The sequence below is a fragment of the Pinus tabuliformis genome, chromosome 8 (assembly GCF_031772625.1).
Source record: "Pinus tabuliformis cultivar Carrire ecotype Pingquan chromosome 8, CPIR1, whole genome shotgun sequence".
Classification (NCBI taxonomy): Eukaryota; Viridiplantae; Streptophyta; class Pinopsida; order Pinales; family Pinaceae; genus Pinus; species Pinus tabuliformis.
In genome coordinates, this window is record NC_142294.1 from 1,907,952,254 (window position 1) to 1,907,975,988 (window position 23,735).

The 23,735-nt window shown below is 33.7% G+C and overlaps 1 pseudogene; it reads left to right on the top strand.

Moving 5' to 3' along the window:
- Positions 1 to 20,078: 20,078 nt before the first annotated feature.
- Positions 20,079 to 20,885, top strand: LOC149244065 (UDP-glycosyltransferase 86A1 pseudogene; annotated as a pseudogene).
- Positions 20,886 to 23,735: the final 2,850 nt, after the last annotated feature.

Sequence of the window (23,735 nt, forward strand, 5' to 3'; positions counted from 1 at the left end):
AGCAGAATGGAGTAGCAGAAAGGAAAAACAAGACTATTGTGGAAGCAACTAGGGAAATGTTGTATGATCAGGATATGCCCAAATTCCTGTGGGCAGAAGCATGCAACACGATAGTTTATGTACAGAACAGGACTCCACATAGGGCATTGGGAAAAATCACTCTGGAAAGGGTCCTCACTTGGAAGACACCTGAAGTCAGTCATTTCAGGATATTTTAGAGTTTTGCATATTTTCATATTATCGAAGAAAAGAGAAAGAAATTATATCAAATTGCTGAGAAAGGATATCTTGTGGGATATAGCGAGAATGCTAAGGCATATAAAGTCGATCTTCCCGGGAGTAGGAAGGTAGTAGTTCGATAGGATGTAAAGTTTATGGAGGACAAAGTTTTCAAGAAATCTCAAGAAATCCCTTCCAAGGGGTAGTCAAAAGATGATCTGTTGATCCAACCACTTCGACCAACAGAAACTAGTACCAACAATTCGCTTAAAGGCAAAGCTTTAGAACAGGAGGAAACTCGGGAAGAGGAAGAGCTGATAGATGTACCCACTACCAGTGGAATAATGAGTCGGGAAGTTCGACAAATTCTACAGGATGCATAAGACTTCATTGGTGCACCCATGAATGATAAAAGGGAGCGATGACAGCCAGACCGATACCAGGCCCTAGTAGCTCGGGTTGGGGAACCCTCTAGTTTTCAGGAGTTCGGTCAACATCAAGTATGGGTAGATGCTATGGTGGAGGAATACATTTCTATTATGGTCAATGAAGTCCAGGAAGTGGTACTTAGGCCTCAGGATAGGTAAGTGGTAGGTTCGAGATGGATCTACAAAGTCAAATATGTTGTAGACAGCAGTTTGGAGAAATACAAAGCCAGGTTTGTGGCTAAGGTTTATGCTTAGAAGGAAGGGATAGACTACGAAGAAACCTTCGCCCCAGTAGGCAGGTATACTTATATTAGAACTGTGATATCCCTTGCAGCACACATGGGGTCAGAGATTCACCAGATGGATGTCAAGATGACCTTCTTGAACGGGGTGATAGAAGAAGAAGTATACATTGAACAACCAAAGGGTTTTCAGACACATGAGAAGAAATCTCATATATGTAGATTAAAGAAAGCCTTGTATGGGCTGAAAAAGCCACCTGTATCATGGCACGTTCGAATTGATGGTTACTTGCAGAAGATGGGGTTTTTCAAGAGTGACGCGGATCCTAATCTCTACCATCTTGTTGTAGAGAATGAGCCTCTAATCCTGGTGTTATATGTGGATGATATTTTACCGATAGGATCATCCAGGCTCATCAAAGACTGCAAGAAGAACCTAACCATCGAAATTGACATGAAGGCTTTGGGATAGATGCATTATTTCTCGTGGTTGGAAGTTTGGCAGCAGAAGGGTGAGATCTTCTGTGGACAAGGGAGATATGCTACAAAGATCTTGAAGAAATTTAGGATGCAGGAATGCAGACCTATGGCTACTCCAATGATCACCAAATGGAAGAAGATTGATGCATTAGAAGATAAAGACGTTGATCCCACCTTGTACAGGCAGCTTATAGGGTCCCTGATGTATTTGGTCAATACCAGGCTAGACATATGTTATGCTGTCAACACCCTCAGTCAGTTCATGGTGGAACCCAAGAGGGCGCAATGGGTAGCAGCGAAACATGTTCTCAGGTATATTCAAGGTACATTCGAGAATGGACTATTGTACACCCAAGGCAATGACATTAGGCTGAGTGGGTTCACTGATGTAGATTGGGCTGGAAGTTCAGTAGATAGGAAAAGTACAATTGGGTACTGTTTCAACAGTGGATCAAGAATGACCTCCTGGTGTAGTAGGAAACATAAATCTGTGGCTCTGAGCTCAGCTAAAGCAGAATATATGTCAGCTAGCACAACTTCATGCGAAGCCATATGGCTTAGGAAATTGCTTGTGAATATATTTAGGAGAAGGATGGAAGCGACCAAGATTTTGTGTGATAATTAGAGTTGCATCAAGCTCTTTGAAAATCCAGTATTAAATGATCAGTCTAAGCACATTGAGATCTGGTGTCACTTTGTCATAGACTGTGTCCAACGAGGAGAAGTATAGTTGAGGTACACTCCTACAAGAGAACAGGCAGCAGACATCCTCACTAAGGCTCTAGGAAGAACAAAGTTTGTTTATTTCAGGGAGAAGATGGGGATGATGAAGAATCCATTTCAATAGTAGAAATTGATAAGTATTAGGAGTTGCAGTGCATCAGATAGCATTAGCAGTGTTATGGGCAGCATGATGTAGCATGCTAAGAGGAAGTTGCGGTACATATGTAGCAGTGGTAGTGGCAGTGTCATGGGTAGCAGTACATGAAGTAGCAGTGCAGTGGATGTGGGGCAGTAGGCCAAGCATCAACACAGAGGACCATTGTGGAGGATCAATGTGATGCTTCTATGGTGAAGGATTGCTAGAGCACATTCCTCGCTAAGAGGGAGTGTTGAGTTTTTGTAGCATCGGATGTGCTATAGCCTTGAAATTTGGTGGACAGGCTAAGGCGCATGAGATCTCCAAGACCCAGAAGTGGTTTGGATAAATTCCACCCGGATGAGGAGTTATTAAAATAATTAATATTTTTAATAGGTTCCTAAGTCTAAACTCAAGAAAATAAAAATATTAATGGGTATTAATAAAGATAAGGGTGAGAAGCTTCTAAGAGACGAGGATCAAGTATGTTTTAATCTTAGCATTTGATTACAGATTTAATCTTGACCATTGATTCATAAACAAGAAAAGTATAAGAGAATACTTGAGGATCATTTGGAGAAACACGACACATACTCAGTATCCCAAGGAAAATCGATTCTCAAAGAGAAGGATATCGATTTCAGAGGGAGAGTAGCAGGGTGGAGGAAGAGGAGGGCATAAACAACAGTTAGTGACTGAGGAGGAGGTGATGCAGGGGTATTGACAGACAACTCAGAGGGAGACGCAATCCAGGGGAGGCACAACTCTCACGTAGGCTGATGCAGAGGGACGCAGAACCACGTAGTATGATGTAGAGGTGAGCTGAAGTGAGAGAAGGGTCTCGAGGGTGTCAAAAAGTTTCCAAGGGAAAGTCTCAGGTGTTTTCTCTCAATTTCTCTGTAAAATCACTTCTTGTAAATCGATTTTTGCTGAAGATTAATAAAACCCTCATCTGCTACACTAGTTGTCCCAGATTGGGTTTTTCCGAGGAAAATTGTCCAAATACAATTGTGTTGTTGTGATTGGTTGTTGTGCATGTATTTATTCTCTATGTAAATATGTGATGATTGTAGTAGAATTTTAATGTTTGCTGAAGGGATTTCGTAAATAACTTATTGTGAAGAATAAGTAGGTGAAATAAATCATTTGTTGCAGTAGAATTTCAAGTTAGAAAATTTCACAGTTAGATCTTTGTCCTTCACCCTATACAAGTACCTTGACTTTTCCTTATTTCTTCTCAATGTATCCTACTTGTAATAACTTGCTAGCAATGGAAAGAACAATCTAATTATAAACAACAAGGCTTACAAAATACTTTGTTTTATGCTCTCAATGTAGCGTGCACACGATATTTAGTTGTGAATGGAAACAATGAAATCTACCCTAACTAACAAGGGTAATTGAACTTAGGATTTCTATTTACTTATCAATATGAAAAAATAATATTTGTGGTCGTGGAAAATTTTAGGGGCTAATGTTGGCCTAGTGGGCTAATTTTCCATGATTTTTCCACAAAAAAGATTCGCCAATTTCCAATTTTTATAAAATTTGATTCGCCCAAATTTTAGAATATAAAATTATTTTACCTTAAAAATTGCCAACATTATATAGAGACTATATATTAAATCATTATAAATTTGAATAATTTTACAAATATATCTATAAACATTTTATAGTTTTCATATTAGGGATTAGTGAGATTCGCCAATGTTTTTAAACTTCAAGAAAATTTCCTGTCCTTAAAATTTTCCTTGTTTGTAGTCTTCTTAGGTATCTATGGTTGATGTCAAAATCGTAATGTTGTAAAGAAGGAGACACCTACAAATAATAACTTGGATAGGATATCAACAACTAGGATAGGGCTCCACCAAAAGTAAATCCATACATATATCTAAATCACATAGACGGTGATATACACACAATAGGTAGTTAGTACATTCTAGAAATTACTCTAAAGTGTCAAGCTCTCAATACTCATACTAATCTCCGCCACCATTATAAAGATATCATTAGTTAAATTACAATTGTTTTTTAAGCTTGTAAAATTGGCCAATGTTCCTTTAGCTAATTAGTCATACTATGACAAATACACAATTTCAAATGTTACAGTCACAAATACGATGGCATCCTTAATAGAAGTTCATGAGTGAACATGCTAAAATGATACAAAGTTCATAATAATTTATTGACTCTTCACAAGTATATAAGAAAATTCTTATTTCGACTTTCTTCTCTTACCTCTGCTCCAAATAATCATTATATATACCCACCATTAGCTCTTGAGAAAAATATCATTCTCAAGATCATGGAGAAGGTACCTATTTTTTCTTGAACATAAAATTAATGTCGCTCAATATAGTAAGTGAACATGAAACCACTCCAAGAAAAATCATAAATAATGAGAAACGTGTATCCTTCTTTGTTGAGATCCCATGAGTTTCCTTAAGAGTAATGGAAGTTGGGAAGATGTTGCTAATGTAAAATATTGTTGCAACACCTATGAATTGAAGTTCATCCCAAATATCGGGTATAAATGATATCGAAGGAATTTAACAATTGCAATTAACCTATTTGTGATCAATTGAATAACCCAAGGAGATATAAGCCACTTAGGAAAATAATAAACTTCCTAAAAAAGTGTGAGGTCATCCACACATGTAAAACACCGAAGGGGATGTGAAAACATCTAGGTCTAAAATAAAATTCCGGGGTTTAAAGTATTAAGGCATGAAATACAATTCTAGGGGCATGTGAAATCACTTTGTTAAGTGGGAAATGACTTAGGCAAGTGAGAAAATCCGGGGTTTAAAGTATTAAGGCATGAAATACAATTCTAGGGGTATGTGAAATCACTTTGTTAAGTGGGAAATGACTTAGGCAAGTGAGAAAATTTTGTAGGTAGTTGGAACTTCACTCAATAAATAGAATTTGGTAAGAGACCATGTCAGTTATCATTAAATAAAGAACGATTATAATTTAGCGATTAGATTAGAAGGTTAGGGAGGTAAGTACAATGAGCAACTCATAACAACCATCATAACAACCATCAGATGGTTTGATCTTTTCCAAAATTAGTGAACTCAAACATGATTTAATTGTTATAAGAAGCATCTTAGAGTTACATATGCAAATAGTATAAAGTTGAGTGCAAGTAATTATTTACCACATTGCTCATTCTCCAACATAGGGAAAAATTAAAATTCCCAATGAATTCAACAACATAATAGAGAATTGGTTAAAACCATAAGATGTTGCAAAGATGTATGAGATTTACATATAATCAATCAAGTAACAATCACAATAAAATTCACAATCAATGTAAATATTTTTACCCTAATAACCCAATTAAGAACAATTAACTTCCAATGAAGCTTAGTTCCACAATTTATAATATAATACATCTCTTTAATTTCTTTACATATTTCTCCCATACCTAACAAAACCTTTTAGAATTTGAAATTCATGAAAGAAATAAAGAGAGCTAGAAATAAGGGGAAAGCCCATATCTATGATCCTACTTTCCTTGCATCTTTCTCCCATACCTAACAAAATCTGTTCGAGCTTGAAATTCAAGAAAGAAATAAAGAGAGCTAGACATAAGGGGAAGGCCAATATCTATGATCCTTCATATCCCATTCATCCGCTCATTTAATTCTTTATTTCTCTTTCACATTTGTTCAATTCAATTTTACATTTACTTTCTTTATAATGCTCGCTAAGTTTCATTAATTGTCAAATTTTTCTTATGGGAAGTGTCACTCCATTGGTTTATATTTATTATGAATCAAATTTCTAACTATCTTTACACTTTGAAATTTGAATTCTTCCCTGAAATTTTGTTGTTATGTAGTTCCACAATCCGTTTACTCAGTTTATTTTGAAAAATTTCTTCACTTTTTCCAATTAACGTTTTTTTTTTAAATCTCTAACCTTTTTCAATTACTGTTTTTCTTTTTAAATCCCTAATATTAATATTAACTTTTTCAATTAACGTTTTGCTTTTTAAATCCCTAATATTAATATTAACCTATATGAGATGATATTGATTGACGAGTAAATCCTCCATTTTATATTTATAATGTTTTCACATATTTTTAACTCATCAAAATTTACAATTTGTTGATGTCTTCACATATTTTTAACTTATCAAATTTTACAATTTGCCAACCTTTTTTTATGTTTTCATATATTTTTAACTTGTGAAAATTTGTAAACTTTTTTATAATATATCTTTTTTAAATTAACAAGCAACATGAGTTTCAACCCTAATCTTAAATTCCTAAAACTCCTTTTACTAATTCATACCAAAAATTACATGGTCAAGTTGACATCACATCTACTCTCATTACAAGTGTTACATTAAAGCCATCTTTAACTTCAAATTCATATTGGAATTAACCTTAATCTTAAATCCCTAAGACTCTCCTCTTACTAATTCATACCAAAAATTGTATGGTCAAGTTGATATCACTTCTATTTTCATTACAAGTGTTACATCAAAGTTATCTTTAACTTCAAAGTCATATTTAATTCCAACCTGGAGTGACTTTTGATGTTTCACAAGGGCTTCATTGGGGAGCAATACCATATCAAGTGCATTCGTATTATGAGATATATATTGAGGAAAAAATGAAATAATCTATTGAGGTAATAGTTTTTTTATATATGCAAGAATAAAAAATGAAGCTCAAAGTTAATGAAAAAACAATAAGAGGTATAAAAAATGTTAATGAAAAAATTGGTACCTATAATATCTAGGGAAAGTAGGGGTTTTTTAAATTGGAAAAGTGTATTGAGTTTGTATTGGTAGGGGGTTAAATAATGTGATTTCTAGTGGTATTTGGGTTTTTTAAATTGGAAAAGAGTATTGGGTTTTGTATTGGTAGGAGGTTACATAATGTGATTTCTAGAGATATTTTCCAATATGTAGCAAAATTAAAAATATTATTTAATATGCCACAAAATCACGTGATATGTCAGAGAATCATTAAATAAATCCCCATATAATGTTTGCTCTCAAAATCATAAGTAAAATATTTTTAACTGTACTTAAATCATATTTAATTCTAACACCATCTAAATATTTTTAATCAAATTAAAATTCTATCTAATTCCAACTCACTTATAATATTATATATAAAATACTTTAACTAACTTAAAATTATATATAATTTCAATCAAGTGATAATGCTAAATCTAAATAAAGTAATCAAATTAAAATTATATATAATTTCAATTTACTTATAATATATAATAATATAAATATGTTTCCAACTAAATCCATTAATTTCAACTTGTTCATGTTATCTCTTTTAAAACTCAATGTAAAATTATCAAATTAAAATCATATCTATTTCCACTTATCTACTTATCTACATTGTTATTTGAAATTCTTAAAAATATATTTCTAACTTTATTAAATTATATTCAACTTTAATTTTATTTATTTTATAAAACATTATTTTGCAAAGTTAGAAATTCTATTAATTCCAAGTTGCCCATAATATCACTCAAAAATGATAGAATTTCAATTCCAACTCACTTATAATTTTATATATAAAATACTTTAACTAACTTAAAATTATATATAGATAATGCTAAATCTAAATAAAATAATTAAATTAAAATTATATATAATTGCAATTTACTTATAATATATAATAATAAAAATATTTTTCCAATTAAAGCCATTAATTTCAACTGGTTCATATTATCTCTTTTAAAACTCAATGTAAAATTATCAAATTAAAATCATATCTAATTCCACTTAGCTACATTGTTATTTGAAATTCTTAAAAATATATTTTTAATCTTATTAAATTATATTATTTATTTTATAAAATATTGTTGTGCAAAGTTAGAAATTCTATTCAATTCCGAGTTGCCCATAATATCACTCAAAAATCATAATTTATTACAACGTGCCTCTCATCACTTCAAAAGTCGCGGGTAGAATCTCGCTGCGCGCCACGAGGAATTAATTTATCATGACAACGCCGAACAAAACGTAGGTTGTCGGTTAATAATATTTCGAGGCGCGTAGTTCAAAGTGGTTTCAAATTTGTCGAGAAAATTATAGAAATTTTGGTAAGATTTTTTCTCATCAAAATAGATATTTTATTTTTTTAAAAATTTTGAAAGAAATGATTGAATTTTAATATTGTCTCAATAAATTTGAGACTCGGTGGAGAATGCCAGTAAGCACAGTGGAATTTCTTTTGATGGAATTTTCAACAATTTTGCAGTTGTTAAAAGTGATTTTAGTTATATTCAAATTTAAATTTTGATGATTTATAATTTTAAATAAATTTTTAGAAAAATATTATATTGAAAATTTTGATGAACCTAATTTTAACCAACTAATATAATTTATTTTATATTATTTTCATTACAAAATCAACCACACTAATTAATTAATTCAAAACAAGTCAACCAAAATAATTTTATTCAAAACACGTTAACCAAAATAATTTTACTCATCAGAGCATGCTCTGGTTATACTTATCTTTGTTGCAAACCCTAAAAAAATTTGGAATCCATTGAACAGAGACATAACAAAGTCAAACTTCTCGCTTCCCTCCTATTCAACAAATATTCTCACAATCACTATGGTAATTTGCCAAATATTCTGAAGACCAACCAATCAAACACCAAATATTTTGAAGACTTTTCAATCTCGTTGCAGCCATTAGCATCTTTGTGCCTTCAATATCTCATCTTCATCTTCTCTGCTCGAAATCGCCTTCCTTCAGGTGGAGTGTTTGCTTCATCTACCGCCTGATCCAATTCCATCGATAAGAGATATTGAGTATGGAGCAAGTGCCAGAGACAGCAAAATACCAAGTATTCATAAGCTACAGGGCAGTCGACACCAAGAACACGCTTGCCAGCATCATCTACCATCGACTCGCTGTGCACGGGCTGCGCGTCTTTCTGGATGCAATATCGATTGCACAAGGAGAAAACATCTTCAATGCTATCGAGAGGGCCATTGGCAGTGCCTCAGTCCATATTGTCTTGTTTTCAAAGCATTACGCCGAATCAAGACAGTGTTTGGATGAGCTGTGTTCCATTATCGGATCATATGGTAAGAGCACGATTATACCCGTATTTTCAGATGTTGAGCCTATTGACCTTCGTGACCCTGAAGTAGGATGTTATGCGAAGGCTTTTCAAATACACAATGACAAATTTCCCCCGGAAAAGATACACGAATGGAAGAAAGCACTCGGACAAGCCGCAAATATTTCTGGTTTCGTCTTCAAAACAAGGGAAAGGTGAATATAAAGTTTAAACTTCATTTATCACATTTTGTACAGTACATCTTTTCTATCAATAATTTAGTTTTCATCCAAAAAAGTTCCTCGCTTCCCCTATTCTTTATTACAACTATGACTATCTGGTTGTTTTTTCAGTGATCATTGGGTCTGTGTAGAGAATATTGTGAACATTGTATTGAAAGCAGTCAAAAAGGAGTCTTTACAGGTTGAAACAAGCCCAGATTCCTGCGAGTCTTTACAGCTAGAAACCGATCCAGTATTCGGGAAGTCTTTACAGCCTGAAATATACGAAGTTTTCATAAGCCACAGGGGACCTGACGCCAAGCTTACTCATGCCAGCCTAATCTACCATCGTCTCAAGCAGTGTGGGTTGCGCGTCTTTATGGATCAGAAGGAACTTCGCACGGGAGATACTCTGTCTCCTGCAATCGAAGCAGCCATTCGCAGTTCCTCTGTTCATATTATCATATTTTCTAAGAATTTTGCTGCATCACGTTGGTGCTTGGATGAGCTGCGTTGGATTCTGAAATCAGTTCATGAGCGCAAGACTATCATTGTACCGATGTTTTGTGACGTAGAGCCTGCAAACCTTCGTGACATTACGAGGGGACCTTATGCTGAAAGCTTTGACAAACACAAAATAAGAGGCACAGTCACCATGGAATGGGAGAAAGCACTGAAGGAAGCCGCAAATATTTCTGGTATAATGGTCAAAACAAATCAAAGGTAAAAATGTGCTTCAATTATTCATCGCTTTTAAAACTCAAAATTTTGATCATATGTTCTCAATTTCTTTCTTTTTTAATCTTTTTTATCAGTGATTATGGGATGTATTTGGAACATATTGTGAGAACTGTATTCAAAGGCGTAAAACAACGGGAGCCGTTAGAGGTGGCTACACACCCGGTTGGGCTGGACGAAGCGGCCATGGATTTCCAAAATAACATTGGAAATCTAAACGATACAAAGATTGTGGGGATTGCGGGAATGGGCAGCCTCGGAAAGTCGACTCTCGCTAAACATCTCTACAACGTGAAGCGTTTTGATTTTACCCGATCTTCCATTTTGTTGAACGTGAGAGGAAGGGATTTACCATCTTTGCAGGAGCAACTCATTCGTGATCTCTTAATGGATCATGATTTGCATATTGATAATGCCGTCCAAGGAAAGGGTATTTTGCAACGTAGTTTACCGGCCCTTCAAGCTCTGATTGTTCTCGATGACGTTGATGATGTTGAGCAAATCGATAATCTACTAGATATGGATGCAGTGGGATCTGGTAGTCTCATCTTGCTAACATCTCGTGATATGGATTTATTAAGAAGATCTTCTCCAAAAACAGTATTGTATGATGTAAAGCCTTTAAATAGACAGCATGCCCAAGAGCTCTTTTGCCGCCATGCTTTCCTTTTACCAGAACCAGTCGAGGGATTTGAAGATTTGGTGGGCGAGTTCTTAAAAATTTGTGACGGGTTACCTTCGTCCTTAAAAGCTTTAGGCCGGCATCTTGCGGGTAATGATGACAAAACCTATTGGAAGCTGCAGGCGGAAAAGTTTTCTAGACGATTGCCAGATGATATAATAAACACATTAAATGTGAGTTACTAGGCTCTGAAAAGAGAAGAACAAGAAATGTTTTTGGACATTGGGTGTTTCTTGGTGGGAGAAGACATAGAGCTGGCAGTTCGAGTGTTAGAGGGATTAGGTTACTCCGACGTCAGAGACTGCCTTGAAAGTCTCCATCAGAAATGCCTTCTGGAATATAATTATGAAGTGGACTCTAGCAATGATGTAAGGAAAATAATCATCCGCTTATTTGGTTTCCCAGTAGTGAAATCTTATTCTTTAACTGTTTATTTGCGTGGTTGATACAGATAAAGTATGAGCATTTCCGAGTTAAAATGCACAATCAAGTTAAGGGATTGGCAAGACATATTGCCAGAGAGGAGTTCTTCGAGTTCGCGAAGCATAAGCCCTTTCGTCTTAGTTGCTCCAGTGATATAAAAGAAGCGTTTCAGTTGCAGGTATGCGTAGTCTGTCTTTTATGTTTAAGGGAAAACTTCCAATTTATAATATTTGAATCAGAATCTGTTGATATGGAATTTATGAGACTTGAATCAGCAAATACCCAAAGAAATGTCAACAGTCAAACTAATCTACTAAACCCCAAATGTAACTTATCCCGTAAGACCCAGACTCTGTTTTATTCCTGTATAGTCTGTACTTCTATCACTTAGTATTTTGAGAAAGTATTCATTTCACTTCGTTATATGTTTATGGTATACGTGCTGGTCAGGAGGGGTCAAAATATTGTTTGACACGAGGAATTCGAATTCCTGAAGGTCAGAGTCCGCCACAACTAACCAATAACATGAACATTAAGGGTGTTCGGCTCTTGGTACTTGACCATCCCATGGAGTTGTCCTCAATTGCTATGTCGGGGTCTCTGATTTGGCTTCGCTTGAACGGTTCTCCCTCGATTTCCCTTCCTGCTACAATGTCACTGGCTTCAATAACAGTGTTAGAAGTTCACTGTCCTGGTGACGACTGCCAACAGTTACTCGAGATACGTGATGTGGTAAGTAATTTAGATTTTAAGTAGTCTTTTGTTCTACTTCAGATTCAAGTAGCCACTAGTTATTAACAGATAATGTATATTGCAGGTTCCTCGTAAGTTGCGTGAGTTGAATGGTGGTGCAACCGGAGCCGCATCTACAAGTGCGTCGAGCAGTCCCGATCCGTTTGATGTTGGACATTATAGAGATCTCTGTACAAATATGTCAAGTGCCCTGCAAGGAGCCATGCCATATCTTTCGGGATTTGCAATGCCATTCCCCATTGATTTTGGAAAACTTAAAAACCTCAGACATTTAGATTTATCTAGTTGCACTAATCTGACTGAGTTGCCTAAGTCCTTCTCTGAATTATTGCATCTCCAACATCTATCCTTGCAATACTGCATTAATCTGTCCATTCCCAGTGATATTTTAGGAGAAATATCGACACTTGAGTATGTCGACTTAAAAGGCTGTGCTAAATTGGTACAGTTGCCCCAGGGAATGGCGAATCAAAGGTCGCTAAAGTACTTGAACCTGAAATTTTGCTTAGAATTAAAGACATTGCCAGATCTTTCAAATCTTGTACATCTTCGATTTCTCAACATAAATGGGTGTGTCAAATTGGAAACCCCGAATCCCCTTAATATAATCTATGTTGCTTTTTTTCTCTGAAAAAAAAAAAACCCCGAATCTTGAAGAATGCCTGAGATCACTGTAACAGATCAAAGCAGAGTCCTCTTGGACGCCGAAGAGTATAGGAAGTATTGGGTTGGTGGGAACGGTGAAGAGTATAGGAAGCATAGGATTGGTGGGAACAGTTGAATTCTCTTCAGTTATCAGATCACAGTGGCATTACGTAGACTGATGTTTTCCAATTTTTTTTTCGTGAATGTGGGTTGCTTTGCTTTATCGTTTATAATTTCTCAATATATTAAATGAAAACATCTGGAAGCATGTATGTCTTGTTCCTGTGGCAATGGATTGTAATATTGATTTATTGCAGTGGCAGGACGATATGGCTGGGTCCGCCATAGTTTTAATTTAAAAGCCAGCCAATCAGTTGTGACAGTTGTTATTTAATAATATTTGTTTTTAATATATTAATAAATTAATATTATAATTTAAATATTATTATTTAAATATAGTTTTTATTTGAAATTTTGATTTATATATTTAAGCTTTTGTCATGGTCTATTTCTTTATCTGATTCTGATGATGAACCACACTTGTTAGTTCAAAACACCAAAAATTTCTCTGATGTGATTTCTATTGAAAGACTTTGGTTAATTCTTTGATATTATTTAAGGGCACTATGATCAACTTGAGCTTTTTGTAAAATAATATACTAGCACAACCACATTTACCCATGTGATTGATATATGCGAATAGACGTATATCAAGCATATATACAACCACATTTATCAATGTACTTGTGTTGACGGTGTTGGACCCACCAACATGTCACGGGATCTCTCCAATAACTAGAGCTCACAATGTTTGGTGTAAGACTCCCAGCAGTAAGTAGTACCATATCACCTTGCATAAATGACTCTGTCACCTTAATTTCTCTACTCAGTCACTTTAAAATCTGTGCCACAACATTTTCAGCCATGTCAAAATCATATCTAAATCCAACTTGCCGGCGGCTACAATATTCTGTCTAGTACACAATTGCCCCGGATTAGTCCCTATGCGGTCCGCGAAGAGTTAGCTGTCATAATATCAGTAAAGAAAACTGCAAAAATCTGGTTAACCGCTCTTAATTTTCGAGCGGGTCTTCGCCATTGACTTTGATGGAATTACCTTCATCCCACCCTTTACCGGAGTCCACTTTCACAGAAAGGATGGACAGATTCGGAAAAATCTGTGTCAAATTTTAGATTACTCGCTATTAATTGTGATGGTAATGTCCAGAAATTTTATATCAGCTGAGTTTACATTTCTAATAAAAACCCTCGAAAAGAATTACATTATACATTAAAAATATATAAATGAATAAACTATTGTTCCAGAAATCAACTGATCGAGTGATACCGTGAGTGATTCATCCAATAAGATATATTTAAGTTTATGATAATTAATAAATTTCAAATTAAAACTACGGTTAATTACAAGTTTAGTTTTTTTTAACCAGAAGTGAAATTGCAATTTAGATAGTATTTGATTTTATTTATAAGGGATTTATCCCATAAGATGTATCTAAGTTTATGATAAATAATAAATTTCAAATTAAGACTAATATATGATTAATTACAAGTTTAGTTTATTTAACAAGAAATTAAATTTCAATTTAAATAGCATTTGATTTTATCTATAAAAACCACATATAACCAGTTAAATTTTATATATTATGTAATTTGAATTATTTCTGTAATAAATTTTAAAGTATTTTTGTTGGTTTACAGGATCACAATCATCAACAAGAAACATGAAGAGTAACTTTCTTATTAAATAATAATGAAGAAATATAATTATTATTTAAAAGTTAAATTAAAACTGTAATATGCAATGTTGCTCTTTAGTATTGCTCTGTAAACATTAATGGATAGTTATTTTAGATTAAATTAAATGGTTATAGAGTTAAAAGCCTCCAAAACCATCTACATATAAATTATGTCACATAGTAATCATAAATCTCAATTTAAGGTACCCTTGGATTTATAACTTTTCTTACAGTTAAATTGTTCTACATTAATTATACAAAACATGCTAGAGGGTAATTATAAACCCTAGCTTAAAGTAAACTTAGAATTTATAACTTTCCTAATTAATGTTGAATAAAACAAGAATATTAAATTTTTTGATTCATTGACTAAGACTTAGATTAATTTAATTTTTTTAGAGTTATCGGCCTCCAAAACTATGTAAATGTGAAAGTATATTCACATTACTTTATAATATTATGAAAATTTTAAATGGAATAATGTGAAGTTTGGACTAGATGTTACAATTTGTTTTCAAAAAATACACATTTGTATTGCTTCTTATGGTTTTATATAAATGTATATTGTGGTTAGTATGGAAAATCACATTACCTTAATTATGAAAATTTTAAATTGAATAATGTGAAGTTTGGACGAGATGGTACAATCTGTTTTTAAAAAATACACATTTGTATTGCTTCTTATGGTTTTATATAAATGTATATTGTGGTTAGTATGGAAAATCAACCTCTGATCTTTTAAAACGAGTGGAAAAGGAGCCTCTAATCTTTTAAAGTCAAAAGAATAAAAATGATTCGTGTCCTTAACCCACCCTAACTTTAGACTTTGTGTTATGTTAATAGAAATGAACCAAACCTTGAGAGCATTATATATAGTTATTATTAAATTCAAATTCATATATAATTATTTATTTTAAATATTTACTATTTATTTCTTTTTTATAAATAAAATGGTAACCTTGTATTTAAAAGTTTATTATTAATTGCATCCTTATCTATAAAAAAAAATAGCAAATATATTAACCAAATTTTAAATAGCAAATATATTAACCAAATTTTAAATAAGTATAGTAAAATTTATATGTATAATTGAAAAAAGAATAAATCTTCCTAAGTAACTCTGAAAATAGAATACATTAGTAATTATAATACCTCTTTTCCGGGAAGGTAGAAGCAGAGGGGTGATTTATAACCTCGAAGAAAAAACTGAAATAAAATATACCTATGGATTGGGAAAAGCATCCAATAATCAAGCCGAAGTACTCTCACTTTGGCAAGGTCTGAAGATTAGTATTTCTAAAGGCATAATGAAATTGATCATTTTTTGTGACTCAATGGTGGTAATTCAAAAGTGCATAAGTCTCTCCATGAACGAGCACCTTATAGACTGTGATGCCTCCCCTCCGGTTATAAGGATACTGTACTTTTTCATGTTAAAAGAGAAAACAACCATATGGAAGACCTTCAATCCAACATGGGTGGTATTAGAACAAGGAATATTAAACATCGATAAATCCAGTGTCATATGTCACATACCTTAATGCATTTATTAATTAAATCCTTAATGGATTACAGGTGGAGCATAGGAATAAACAAGGAACAATGAATCATTAAGTATGATAATACCCTAGGGATCAACAAGAGTTCCTCGGGAAACGTCGATGGTAGTTGGGCATTTAAGAACAGATGGGCACGTAGGAGTAAAGCATCCATGTCGCAAGACAAGTGGATTTGTTTTTTTTGGTTAATAAATGGGAAATCAGGTGAGAACATCCTGAGTACCGTTGCGGTTCATTTCGAAAGGATTTCGGCGGTGATATGTTGAGTTGCATACAGGGAAGGCATTAAATCTAGACAAGATGGGAGTCACATTCGAAAAGGATCAGACGATTATTTATAGTAGCTGGGTGATGTAGCTCAAGCATAGAATCATTCTGGTGCATGGAAGAATTGCGAAAAAGATGGCTTTATGGAGCAATAACGACAGTGGATATGGAGCAGAGGAGTTCAGGCGCAATGGGAGTGTGACAGAGATGATAGATAATTCAAGCAAGCAAATAGTTAAGGAGATTCGGGAATAAATGACGGTTTTGTTGTCCCACTTGTCTGGATTAGGGAGAGATATGGAGCTCATGCAGAAATTTATGGAGCTCCTGAACACTGGAATGGTCAACCTGAAATACAAAGTGGATAAGATCGAAGTGAAAGTTGAAACGACCACCGTTGGGGTGCTGAAGGAGGTATTTGGGTTGTGTGATGCTCCCATTCCAATGGTGGAGGAAAGTGCAATAGCTGCAAATCGAGTGCTAGAGTCTGATGCTATGAGGATCGTAGAACTAGGTTAGCCATTTGAACTGGTTCAAGAGGAATCAAAACCTGAAAGCCCCAAGTAGATTGTCGCTTTATTTTTATGTTTTGTTTTCATGTGGTGTATTTTGGAAAATATACAGTGTACATCATGTAAGGAAAGTATATAGAACTAAAAATGGTAGCAATAGGTCCCTATGATTATATATCAGCAAAACTCTGAGAAAAAGATTATCTCGGTTGTAAGGGATTTGTTTATTGTTTTGTTTGTAAAAATTGCTACTATTTATTTTAGAAAAATAAAAAATAATTACAATACCTTTCTTTCTATATTGCATAATTATATATCTAATTTTATCGTTAATCTAAAAATGATAATAATACCTAAATAAAAAAGAGTACAATATTTCTTTATTTTCTAATAAGTAAAATTTAAAATTTTATAATATTAATATCCTTATATTTATACAAATTTTATTTTTAACCATAATTTAATATAATTTTAATAAAAATGATCATTTTCATTATATTATAAAATTGTGCTTACAAATATTATTAAATAAAATATTTGTTTTAAACCATTCAAATTTAAATATGAATCGACTTTTCAAATCTCTTAATAATTTCAACTACTTAATGATTAAAGCGCGTAGATTATATGATTCGGTTCTATATATATGAATGAGATAATTGGAATTTCAAAGCTCTTGCTCATTTTGATTTACTTTACTTTTAAAAATATTTAAGGTTATATGGTTCATTTTTATACATAAATTTATGGAGTGGTTATATATATATGAATGATAATTGGAATTTATGAAATAGGTTTCTAAACAAAAATATTATTTTAAATAATGCGGATGAAGGAAAATGTATAATCATTATTATTTTTTTTAAGAAAATAATAAATTTTATGATAATTTATTTCAGGATAATTTTCACCATTCTTTAAATATGATGTAAAGTAATTCAATATTATTAAGGAAAACTAAGTCGCTTGAAATTATTTATTAATAATTTAAAAATAAAATTTTTAAAATTTACTTAAAATATATATTTTTTTATATTCCTCAATTATAATAATTTAAGTATTATTTATAAAAATATTTAAATCTAAATAAAATTGATAAAAAATTCAATAAACTTATTTAAAAAATTCAATAAACTTATTTATTGACAATAAAATTATATACCTTTTAATACAATTTAGACTTAATCCCATTCATACAATTATATGCGATCATATTAATATTTATTTTCTGGTTAATCAAAACTAAATTAAATTTAGTATTTAATAAGACGATTAGAAAAAACGAAATTCCTTTTCTATTAATTTGACTATGGAAAGGGAAAATTTGGTGTCATTACTATCCTCAAGGCTTTATGAGATTAGGTTTTTTTTTTGGGGTCTAGGTATACGTAAAACAACGACATTGCGACTATTTATTAGTCCCTGCCTCAGCACCGCAGGGACTATAGCTATCGGTTAGCCGTTGAATACATATTAATTTGCGTTGACCAACAATTTATTTAAAATTTAAGCAAACTTTTCCAACAATGCAGAGCCCATTGAACTGTCGATAAAAACCCATTTTTACAACAACCCATTTAAACCACAGTTCCTGTTCTTGATGTTCGAAACTCTGGGCAAAACCAGATTTATTTACTTACCTCTGAGTAAGGTATAGTTCGAAAAAATTGTAACTCAAAAACAGATTAAGGGCCACCAAACAAAGTTCCTTGGTGCAAAACAAGGGCATGCCCGGAGTGCTAGTCACTTTTGTTATTAAAGCTGGGGAAGCAGGCTCTTAATAAATATACAACTATCATAAAATACATGAATTGAATAACTAGCTCCAACTTCTAGGAAATAAAATTATGTCCAACATATTTTAGGGAATAATTACGTCTCACTTACCTTAGAATGAAACTAAAAAATAATAATGCTAGAGCGTTCTAAGAAAATCCAAAATTTGACTTTTAAGATTTATATATTGTAAAAAAATAGTACCTCGAAACTAGGATAGCACTGATAGTTGTACAACCGAGAAACACTAAAATTTGACTTTTAAGATTTATATATTGTAAAAAAATTAGTACCTCGAAACTAGGATAGCACTGATAGTTGTACAACCGAGAAACACTAGGACACTTGGGTCGAGGGGCTTTTCCATACGCTGAAGAAAAACTCGCATAGCTAATAATTTGTATATCTACAGTTGCTAACATTTTCTCAAAATCCATTCTTGCAAAGCATAAAATCACAACCCTAAGCACTAAAACTCAAGAAACCAAAAAAAAGAGCATGGTAAACATGTTTTAAACTAGGGAAGGTTTGTATTGTATGCGGCCATTCTAGAAAGAATAATAGTGATACACAGGCCCATGTCGGTTATATGTGTGATTTTTATTATTAATTTTGAAGTGTCACTATTTTTTCCAGCATGGTAAGATATTTTTACTGCTTTTTCCCATTCTTTTATGTTACTCTTGAAGATATTTTTATTTTCTTTTTCCTATTTCTTTGATTTGCCAATTATTGTCGCTGTTCTTTTTTCCTTAACTTTTGGCAAGCACTGTTCTTCTTCCTGACTTTTAGCAAGAACTAATTAGTATTAAGTTATATACCTCATACACCCATTAAAACTACCTGCCGCTAACTCTTTAGACTTAATCCCCAAACCCCCATAGCGGTTTGAAGCTCTGTAAAGAGCTTTTCGAAATTTGACTTCCATTCTCTGATTGCTCTAACGTGTTCCACTCGCTAGTGTGGTTTGTTCTGGGCGCAGTTTTGCATTTATGTTGAGCTCACTATATTCCGCTGAGACCCATAATTTTGTTGTTGTTCGAGGGGTTCTACACTGGCCCCTCAACCTATGTCAGCTTCCATCTTCTCCTACGATAGAAATCTCGGCTCGATCTGCAGGCCATTACCCGACAGGTGCTTATTTTCCTTCAAATTGTCATAAACACGTGTTTTTGTTCTCTAGATAAGAGTTGTTAAATAATTTTTTTTTCTCTATTTCTTTCTACAAATGGTAACTGAATTCATGTTTTTGGACTGCAGGGGTATTGTTTCACCTACACGCGGGTTCTGGGAGTCAGAAGGCTCAGGATTTCACCAAAAGTTTTGGCTGTTCGACTCTCGGGTTGATTCCAACTCAATATATCGATTCTTACCAATAGTTTATTCCTTACACTGGTATGGATACCCATAATTCTAATTGGGTTCGCTCTTCGCTGGATACCCTGAAATTCTCTAATGGGTTCTGCTCGCTATTGTGGTTTGTTCTGTGCGCAGTTTGTTCTTGGCAATTCTTTTGACGATCTCGAAAGAAAGGAAGTGAATTTGAACCCTCCGGTACTGCATGTTGGTCCGTTGCTTCCCTCTGGTTTTTTGAACGGTGAACATTCCAAGGACATGAGAGTTGGAACGAGCATTTGGACAGAATGTGACTGTTCCGAGTGGCTGGATGCAAAGCCTAATCGTTCGGTTCTATACGTTTCCTTTGGGAGTATGGTTCATGTGACTAAAGCTCAGCTGGAGGAAATAGCGATGGTTTTGAAGGACAGCGGGCAGTTGTTCCTCTGGGCTCTTCGTCCAGACATAGTCTCTTCAACAGTCTCAGACAGCTTACCCCACGGTTTTCTGGATGAGATAAAAGGGCAGGGGCTCGTTGTTCCATGGTGCAATCAGCTGCAAGTGTTATCCCATCTGTCTGTTGCGGGATTCGTTACTCATTGCGGATGGAACTCAATGCTTGAAAGCATAGCTGGTGGAGTTCCCACAGTAGGGCTTCCATTTTGGGCGGATCAATTCACCAATAGCAAGCTCATGGTCAATGAATGGAAAATTGGGTACAGATTGAGTGGTGGGAAAGGACTGATACTAAAGAAAGAGATATCCAGAACTATCAGAAAATTGTTCAGTGACGAAGGGACGGAGGTAGATAAAAATGTCGAGGCTCTAAGAGACAATGCGAGGACTGTGGTGCGAAGAGGAGGATCTGCGGATATAAACATTGAGAGCTTCCTAGAAGGTTTGAAGGGGAACCGTATCGGTAAATAACTGCATGATGGTGAACCTTCTCACACATGTTTATCACTCGTATGACGCATGATGTTTGAGCTGAGTTTATAAATGTTTTAGTTGAATTTATACAAAATTATTCATATAAATTGGAAGTTATTTAAATTCGGAAGGGAAAAAAATTGAAATTGAGCGCTATTTGATCCTGTCTTTATATCTAAAATGTGTGGTTTCAAAACAATAAAATGACTTTAATTTAATTTCGTGGTATTCTAATATGTGCTTCGTTCCCTTTCTATTTAAGTAGAGGATGATTTAATCGATTACGCTGAATTTTACCAGTGAATCATTATAACTATTTTCATTTATCATAAGCGTAAAGTTTTATATAATTTTTGTTTTTTATTTTTTTTAATAATGATGGCGGTTATTCACATCATTAAAATAAATAAATAAATGAATATTTATTTATTTTACAATTTTAGTTTTGTATTTACAAAATTTAATAGAAGTGTTTTAAAGAAGTATATTTTGTTATGAGATAAAAAGTTAAATAAAGATGTTAAGAGAAAATGTTTTCCCAAAAACTTCGCGGGTCCCTTTAACAGTTGGATTTAGCAAACATGTTAGGCCCCTATACTACTAGTGTAACCCCTTATTGTTATTAGTACAACCCACTTATTATATTGATGTACCCATGTAGTGCCCATATTGTTACTATTGTGCCACATAGAAGCCCACTATTGTTATTGTTGTGCCCTACAATATTATTGTTATGTAGGCTTTGATTGTATTGGGACCACTTAGACTCCTATATATAGAAAGGAGGTATTTTCATTTGTATCATCCAAGAATTGTTCATTTATGTAATGTAAAGGAGGTTGCCCCCTCGAAGAGGCTGAATTCTAAGGCGTTGATCTTTCTTTTCTATCTTTTCTTGAGCTGGTTTCATAACATTTTGTATCGGAGCTTTGGATTCTAGGGTTTCGCTGCTCCAAACAGGTCATCGTGGCATTTTCGCTATAATTTTTTTTCTGTGATGTTTCAGAAGTCGCAAAAAAAGCCATTTGAGACGAAATCGCGCTGAACCTTGGGTCCGAATTTCAGAGATTTTCGCGCGATATTTTCGGAGATATGATCTAAGGAAGTTGGTCTTTGTGCAGACTCCTGAATTACACTCAAAATAGGTGACAGGTCATCGTGGCATTTTCGCTATAACTTTTTTGAGTTATGGCTACCAAATGGAAAATGTGCCTTGGAACTAGACACCACATAGTTCATGCTTTTGAAATTTTACTCAGAGAAAAGAAAAGATGGATTTGGTATTGCATATGAATGAGATGTATTCTTCGTATATGCTTGGCCATCTATAAAGGTTTCTTGATTTTGGGTAATTAACTTACTCTAAAATGAAATAAGACATTCAATGTGTTCTTTGTAATATAGATATAAACAAAACATCCAAAGAAAAGTAATTGCACAATGATCCAGTCCAAGAAAACAGGGTTTTCCACAAACCAATTAACTCTTTTAAAAAAATTCAACAATTCCAATTTAATAATCCTATCGGCCTCTCTTTGTACTTTTTGGGACAATTGCTAGTATATGGATTGTTAAGTATATGGTTGTTTAACGTCCAAACACATGGGCAGCGTGCGTGTAGTGTTAATCAGTCATGTTGACACGATAGTCACTTATTTTCTGTGTTATTCTAATGTGTTATACCAACCAAGGTGAGCTTTATTCCTTAAAGATTGGAGTGGATTCTTCTTGCAGTTTAGATCAAAGGATTTGACATTGTCTATTCGGCAAGATTGATCCCACTTGAATGCACTTCTATATACCAGCCCTCACTGAAAGCTAGGTAAATAAACATTGGCGGTTTCAATATAAAAATTATCTTCCCCTTTCGCTTCTGAACACAATTTTAAGGTTGTTCTTATTGTAATACATGAAGATAACTATGGCAGCCGTTGAAAACATAAACGATGACAGAGTTTGCTTCACACTAGTTAAGGAAGAATCAATATATTTCTCCTCTACTACTGTGCACATAGTAAAGCTGGCTAGATTTCTTGTGCTTCATAATTTGGGTCAAGTTATTTGTGAGAAATTATTTGGATGAATTTTGTTCATTTAGGTCAAGTTATTTATGTGTGAAATTAATTAGATGATTTTTATGCTTTGCATTGCAGTGCAGGTTCCACACTTTGGGAATTGTGAATCAAATTTCAAGCTAAACTTGTAGTAGGAGCGTGAATGGGGCCATACCCATGCCCAAAATACTGGTAGTTGGGACCACCATAGGGAGAGAAAATGTATCTACGTATACAAAGCATGTAACCAAAGCAAAGTTGCAGAGCATGTAACCTAAACAATATTTTCGCTATTTGGTATATCGAGCAAGCCTTTTATTCATATGCCTTTGTGATCAACATTCCAAATCTTGGCACTGTGTAAGCGCTTTTGATAGTTGCAATAGCTTCTAAGAAAAAATAAATTATTTATTTTCTAACATAATTCATGTATTAAACCAATGTTGCAAATATCTCTTATTTCTCTTGATCATTCCAAATTTTTAAAGTTCCTGATTTTCCTGAGATGTTTAGGGAAACAGTTACTTCCTCCCTTACTGCCCTAATAACAAAATTAAAATTGTGTGCCTTACCTTTTCTTATTCAGAATTAGTTACAATAAATTCACACTAATTACGTCTCTTATTCAGTGGGCAATGTCTCCACTCTTTTGTATATTTCATATGGAGTGAGGAGCAATAAAAAAAAGACAATAGTGTTGCGTTTTCTATCAATACTAACAATAGTCCTTTCGCTACATGAGTATAGGTCGCTTTAATTATTAATTTTTGTTGTTCTTCACAAATAGTCATAA